This window comes from Salvia splendens, chromosome 17 (genome assembly GCF_004379255.2).
Source record: "Salvia splendens isolate huo1 chromosome 17, SspV2, whole genome shotgun sequence".
In the NCBI taxonomy this organism is placed as follows: Eukaryota; Viridiplantae; Streptophyta; class Magnoliopsida; order Lamiales; family Lamiaceae; genus Salvia; species Salvia splendens.
In genome coordinates, this window is record NC_056048.1 from 15,312,076 (window position 1) to 15,319,697 (window position 7,622).

Here is a 7,622-nt window from a genome sequence, read left to right on the forward strand (position 1 = left end):
CGAAATAACTCAAATAATATATATCAGAGTGCACGATACAAGGAGAGCAAACTCGACTTTTACATTGCAGCGGAAGAGTCAAGAGCAGATAACGTCATGTATGGAGACACGTCGCATCCGAGTAATATTCTATCGAAGGATCTTCATCGTCTATGTTCAACACCGCCCGCCGTCATCACTGCTCAACCTGCACATTTTAAAAACATATACAGGGCTGAGTACTTGGTGTACTCAGTGGACACGTTCCGAAATATATTTTACTGAAAAACTAGTTTTGTCAAGTCACTCTTTGAGTGAGCTCGGGGTTTTAGGAAAAGGTCCGAGAACACTGAAACATTTTCCTTTTTTCCTTTTTCAAAAACGACCTGCCGATCTATTTTCCTAGAACACATGTCGTATCTGACTAACTCCTGGGGAACACAAGCCCACTAACCTCCTAGTGAACAGAATTCACGAAACTCCTGGTGAATCGGAATGTATGGGCTCATCCCACTTACAAACCCGCATTCACTAACTAAAACTGAAACTCCCTGTCTAGTAGGGACATCGCCTTGCTAGTCAATCAGATAGGCACAATTCAAAACAAAACATGGCTCGACATAACTTTCGCAACCTTATTTTTCTCATAAAACATTTTTGAAACATAAACTCATTTTTTCTTTCCTCAAAATCCGAACACATAACCTTCAATACTTCATTTTCCTTGTAAACATATTTGGAACAAACTCATTTCTATCGGTCAAAGCCGAACTCAAAACTTCAACAAAAGCTACACTTCACAAGCACTCATAAGACAACACATAACATCAAATAAATCACATCACTTTCACTTTAGGTAAATAGCACTTTTCATAATACCACACATTAAATAGCAAGCTCGCACTTAACATCACATCTTAAATAGAAGCACACAAAAAATACTTTTCATAAAAACTGTAAACATACTTTAAACAGAAAGCCTTAAAAATATCTTAGTTCGAAAGCCCACATAAAAACACTTTAGTTCGAAAGCCCACATGAAACACTTTAGTTCGAAAGTCCACCTCGTTCGCTTAAAACTCCTTAACTTGAATTTTCTTGACTCCACCCATAACTTGCAGAGATAGCCTTTTGAAAACAAACAATGTACTAAAAAAAAAAGAAAAAAAGAAAACAAACAATGTACTAATAAGACTCGAGAAATTCTTAAACTTTAATTAGAATTAGAATGCATGCCCTAATTAATCATGGCCCAAGAACTTAATTAGAATTCTAGCATAAGACTAAATTAATTTCAGCCCAAGCTCCTTCGTAAAATAATTCCGTCTGACCCAACTGCTCTTCTCCCTCTTTGATTTATTTTGGCCCAAGGATCAATTTCAGCCCAACAATTAAATAAATATACTGGCCCAAGTCTCCTTTTAATACTCTGCAGCCCATCTGTTTTTTTTTTTTTATTATTGGCCCAACAACTTAAATGGAAAAAGAAAAGAGGCATGAAGCCCACATTCTCCCTCCTGTCTCTCGGTTCTCATCTCCCTCTTCCCTCAAATCCCCAATTCACTCTCACTTTTCCAAATTAGGGAGTCGTAGGTTGAGAAGAAACCATGGCAGCTCCTCCTTCCTCATCTCGCCGCCACTTCGGCGAGAATCAGTCACTGCCGCTCACGCCTTCCTCCGGCGTCTCTCCCTCATCCCCTTTCTGATCTCAATTTTTGTTTTCGTCTCGGAACTGAGGGCAGCGGCGCGTCGTTCCATCCCTCGCCCTCTCCAGCGAATTCACGCCCTTCGTCTAGCGCCCTCCGTCCAGCGCTCTTCCTCTCGTCGACATCTCAGACAGCAGCTCATCGATTCCTGAGCTCTTCCTCTCACGCCGAGCTCTCTGGGATGCAGCGGCCCCCCGACGGTTTTGCAGCGCCGCCGTCCCCGCTTCGGGTACTCGGTGAGTGGAGTTCCCGCTGCCAGCTGCCATTTCACCGCCTCCGTCTGCTGTCCGGGGTTCCGCCGTCGTCCGATCCTTGCCGGACAGCCCCTCGTCGCCTCCGCGTCCCGGCTCGCCTTGTCGGCTTATTCTTGGCCTAAAGCTAAGTCTCCCCCCTTTCCCTTCTACTTTTTTTTTCAATTGAGTTATGGCAGTAACATGTTGAGAGTTCCATTTGCATCTTGTGAAGCAAGTTATGACTTTTGGGAGGATTGTTAGCTCACTGAAATGAGTTCATTATATTGGGGACTTCAACTGCTACTTGTTCTAAGAGTTGCTACTGTCATGAGATTTCTACAGCCATGATTCTATGTTCTTGGACCTAGTATGATGTTCGAAACAAAAGCAGAGGGTGTGCTAGTGTTTTACCTCTTTCTCGATGACTCCTTCGAACACCGGACTGCCCTTAAGCTCGCGGCCACTCCTTCCTCTCTTGCTGCACTTCTTTTGATTTGTGAATGTTGAGAGGTGTGAGGAAGGAGATGGTGGTGGGGCTGGTATTTATAGCCAAAACTCCTTCGCATTTTGTGTCTAATTTTTGGGAGGTGGTGATGCTAATTTTGGGCTGTTCCTTAGCTCCCTTTCGAGCTTTGTGATACTGCTACTCTTACTAAGTTGATGAATGTTTGGGGCTGCCCTCCTTGGCAGTTTTCTCCCAGCCTTGGTGATGGAAAAAGGGATCTGATTCATGCTCATTTTGAGTATGAACATTGGGTTCATTCTACTATGCTCCTTTGTCCTAACCTCTACTTTGGTGTAAGAAGGGACTGTGACAAAATGGTTGTCTTACTGCCTGAGCAGCCTCTTGGCTGTACAACTACAACTCAGCCTGTTTACTCTCCATGTTCAATCGAGCTGGCCCCCTCCCCTTCCTTTCTTATAAGTCTATTTTTCTAACCCCATTTTTGTGTGATTTGCAGGCCTAGGGGCTGCCCCTCTTGGCTGTTATCTCAGCCTCGGTTGATGGGGAAAGAGAGTACATTGTTGCCTCTAAAAGGCCTTAGGGATGATCTCACTCCTTGGTCATTCTTGTCCTTTTTCTTTTTTTTGAAGATTGATGATGTATTGCATAGATTCACATACTTACTATCTTGCAGAAGTCTCCCACCTTGAGTCTTGTGAAGCCTACTTCTCATATCCCTTTTTGGTGTTTCATTTGTAGGTACATGGTTGTCCGTGCTTGGTGTCTTGTGGAAGCATGAATTGAGAAGGGAGGAGAGAAGAAAGGGAAATAGGAGTTGGCTAGAATGCCACTTGTCTCCTTGCCAAGATAGTATAGTCTCTATTATATGTACTACTTGTGATTCCATCACTCTTGTATTTCTATTTTTTCAACAATTTGTAATTCAAAACTTAAATTTCCTTGCACTTAAATTTCCAACCGTCTCTTCATCCTAGAATTTTTTTTATACTCCGAAATCTGTGCACGAAAAACTCGGGGGTTTACATTTGTGAACCTTGGAAAATATGAACGTTGAGGAATTATGATAATACTTGGCATAACACCAACGGACTATTTATGTTGTTGGGTTGCGCAAAGAGAAGTGCGTGCTTTGATTTAAAATTCATACTCGTGGGATGCGAATTGTTTTGGTGGAGAGGAATACCTTCGATCTTCGTGGAATATATCTAAAGTACTATACGTAGTACTCGGCGTGTTTGAATCAAGGATCGATTGTGGAATTAATATTTGGAACAACACCAAATGTTAATTGGCTTTCGTTGGGAGAATTTTTGGGAACGGGACAACGAGATTTAATTAAAGTTTTTCGTGAACTTTAATTAATAAAAAGGGAATGTAAGATATAAAATAATACACTTGGGCTTCCCAAATAAAATAAGATTCCAATGTCTAATTACAATTGGCTTTGGGCCATGAAAAATAAAAGTCCATGCAAATAAATCAAAATGGTTTTGAGTGTGACTGATTTAATGTTTTGTGGGATTAATTTTATCATCTTGTTTATTTTCAAATGTATATGCTAATACGATACCAATTTCAGCAAAATCCGCTGATTCTTATGCATTAGATACTCCTTAATAGCATCTTGATAGAGTTTATATTTGTATCTAAATGCATAAATATTGAATGCTTCTAGTTCACCGATTTAGTTCATAATTCTCCCTTTTCTTATTCACTAGAACTAGTTGTATTTCAATTTGGTACAGATTACTGATTTCGCATTTTTGTGATGAAGTTGTACATATTTCATATTTTGGTTGACAATCTATGTGAGTTAATATTTGTTTTTGTCGTTGATGGATGCTAATTATATTGTGTTTGTATGATTTTTTTTTTCATATTTTAAGTTTTGATATTTTGAAATCTTTACAATTTCGGTTTTTTCGGTTAATTCGGTTTTTCAATTTGGGTTAATTCGGTTTTTCAATTTGGTTTTTGGTTTTTTCGGTATCGGTTATCCGGTTTCGATTCGATTTCAATTTTCAAAATATTTCAGTTTTTCAGTTCGGTTTAGACAAAAAACCGAAATGAAAACCGAATGTACACCCCTATTTTAGCCAATTCCTTTCTTCAACATACTCCCACGCCTAACTCCATGTTTCCGTCTCCTGTTTTCTGCTGAACTCCAGACGTTACACTTGCAGATTTAATCCTGCAATGATTCATATAATTTAACTCTTCATGACAACTAATTAGCCTTTAAACACACAGTAAATCCTGCTTTAATTCCACCATTTTATCCAATTAATCCCATTTACTAGCCATTAAACCAAAATTAAACAAAAAATGGAACTCGAAACCAAATTAAAAGAATCAAAACCGATCGAACATCATAATCGAAACCCCCGCGGCAATTAATCGAAAACACGAAAAAGAACATAATTTTGTAAAGAGAACTCATCTTACGGGGTGAATCGGGTTGGTTCGGGTTTGTATCAGAGTCGTTTGGGGATGTTTCGAGGCTGTCCGGATACGTGCGGAGTTGTGCGAACGGCGGCTAGCCAACGACTGGTGCAGTGAGGTGCGGTCAGTGACAGCACCTCGAGAAGTCGGACGGCTGAGACACCGCACCACATCGCCGGCTGCTGGTTGGATGAGTGGATAACGGACGGAGACGGTAACGCCGTTGATGCGGGGAGAGCCGACGGCAACGATGCCTACGGTGCGACGGAGGACGGTGGCTGCAGGCGCCTCCTCGTATCCGGTTACGCAGCGGTGGTTCCGATTGGGCCGTGAGAGAGAGAGAGAAACGGAGGAGGAATGGTGGCGGTGGCTGGAGAGATAAACCGAGCAGCAGTGACCTCCGATTTGGGGGATTTCTTAAGTTGTGGGAATTAGAAAAGATGGGGGAGAGTATGAATAGGCGGTCGACGACGACTTGATGGGAGTGGTTTCCCAGCCGCCGGACATCGGTGTTGGAGGAGAATTGAGTCCGAATTTGGGGAGAGATTGAGGGAGGCGACGGGAATTTGAGTTTTCTCTCAAATTGGGGATCTCAAATTGAGTTTTCATGAACCAGCGGTTTTGGTTCAGAACCGCCGGTTTCGGTTTTGGGAAATATGGAACCGGAACCGAACCGTGAGGCTGTTTCACGGTTTCGGTTTCGGTTTGTTCGTAGCGGTTTAGGTTCGGTTTCGCGGTTTTTTTTCCTTAATTTTTTTTTGTCATATAGTTTGAAATTATAAAATAAATTGGAACAAGGAAATGATAGTTTAAATTGAATTAAGACGAGTAAGGTGAAAATGATATCAAATTTACAATTTACATATACAAATTACAATGTGATAAAATTTATAAACAAATTACAATGTGATATAATTTACAAAGAAATTACAATGTGATATAAATAGAGGGAAATAAAATTTAATTTGAATTTAAAATTAGCATTTAAATATATAAATAAATAAATAAATAAAAATAAAAAAATGGTGTTTTTGCAATCAATTTTGAATAGTGCTGCCATCACCCACCGCCAACCAATCAATTTTGAATACTCAACTAACCAATTTTGAAGACTACAAATTCATTAACCAATGTTAATTAGAGTATTATGCTTTATTTAAAGTAATCAATTCTTCTAAGTTTTATTAAATAATGTTCAATAAATATTTATTAATAATGATCCATTCCATAGACTCCATAAGTAAAAAACTGTGTTAATTAATAAAATCGGAAATAGTATTATAAAGTTATTACCATAATCAATGGTCCATACTCCATACACTCCATCTTGCAATCTAGTCTATTTGTTTTTATTATCTTTTCTCTTATGTTTACCAAATTACCATCCAATTTACCAAATAGTATTATAAAGTTATTTTTGCTACAAAATTTTGTCTTACATTATTTTTCCACAGATATTACCAAATCCAAAAATGAAAGTTACTTGTAAAAGTATAAAACTCAAAAACCGGATAATTCAATAATGTTTTATTTAATGGAGTATAGTTTTAATATAATGATTAACTATGTTTAAATTTATCATTGCATTGGCGGTTCGGAACCGTGAAACCACCGGTTAACCGACGGTTCGGAACCGGCGGTTCGGTCGTGGTTTCGGTTTGAAAAATTTAGAACCTGAACCGAACTACGGTTCTAAAATTCACGATTTCGGTTCGAGGATTTTTTCGCGGTTTCGGTTCGGAACCGTAACCGGCGATTACAGTTTCGGTTTTAATCGTCGGTTCGGTAAACCTTGTGTAGCTCTAGGGCCGATAGTGGAGAAGGGAGTATTGCTTGGTGGGTAATTATTCTTGGGCCTCCCTTCTCTTTTATATTTGGAGAAATAAGGGTGGGTAATATAATTATATTTGGCCTCTCTTGGAGTTATAATAGTTGGGCTTTTTAGTTTAACCGGAAGAAAAAGGTGGGTTAAGTAAATAATTAATTTGACTTTGGGCTGATAAATTAATCGTGGGGAATTATTTAATTAGCTCCCGGATAATTTGAAGTATGAATAATTTCATCTTAAGTCCGAAATAAATATATTTTTTCGGGGGAAATGAAGGCGAGAATTTAATTATACGCTTAAATAATTTTCGGGAATTTTATTTCTACATCATGGAGGAAATACAAGGAGTCAAAGTAGGAGTTGGGGTGTGCAAGCGGCCGACCGGCGTCGCACGCGACGCCTTGGGCGGTCGCCGAATAATCGAAAATATACGAAAATCGAGAAACAAGATAAAAAAACTTTAATTAGGGTGCATGCATTCTAATTAATAGTTTTCCCTCACTAATTGTTGTGTTACTATCTTGTTATTTAAAGGTGAGACTCTAAATTCGGAACGAGGAAATACTCAGGTGCGATATTGTTTTAAGCGAACGAGGTGGACTTTCTTTTAAGTACCGTTCATGAAATATTTTGGGATTTATTCCCAATGATGCTAAATACTTTGACGTGAAATGAATGATTGTCGCGCATTTGGCCGGTTCAGTGACCGTCGTGGAATGTAGCCACATTCCCGGTACACGAGTTATTACATTATGGTATGAACAACGGAAAAATGAGTGATCACTCGACTTTGATGAAAATGGAAATATTTTAGTGTCTCGGACTTTTGAAAAATATGAAAAACCGAGAGCACTCGCGATGGCTTGACAATTATTTTTATGCAAATATTTTCGGCAACTGTCCACTGAAGTACTCAGCCCTGCATATATTTTCCCTATGTGCAGGTTGAGCAATGACGTGTCATGGTG

At 39.3% G+C, this 7,622-nt stretch overlaps 2 long non-coding RNA genes across 2 annotated transcripts; one reads left to right on the forward strand and one right to left on the reverse strand.

The window, feature by feature from the left end:
- Positions 1-3,357, forward strand: LOC121774778. Its single transcript, XR_006045011.1, has 2 exons — positions 1-3,022; positions 3,123-3,357. It is a non-coding gene; the product is annotated as an uncharacterized LOC121774778 (long non-coding RNA).
- A 993-nt stretch (positions 3,358-4,350) lies between these two features.
- Positions 4,351-5,422, reverse strand: LOC121774780. Its single transcript, XR_006045013.1, has 2 exons — positions 4,830-5,422; positions 4,351-4,575 (listed from the first exon to the last, which is right to left on the reverse strand). It is a non-coding gene; the product is annotated as an uncharacterized LOC121774780 (long non-coding RNA).
- Between the last annotated feature and the right edge of the window lie 2,200 nt (positions 5,423-7,622).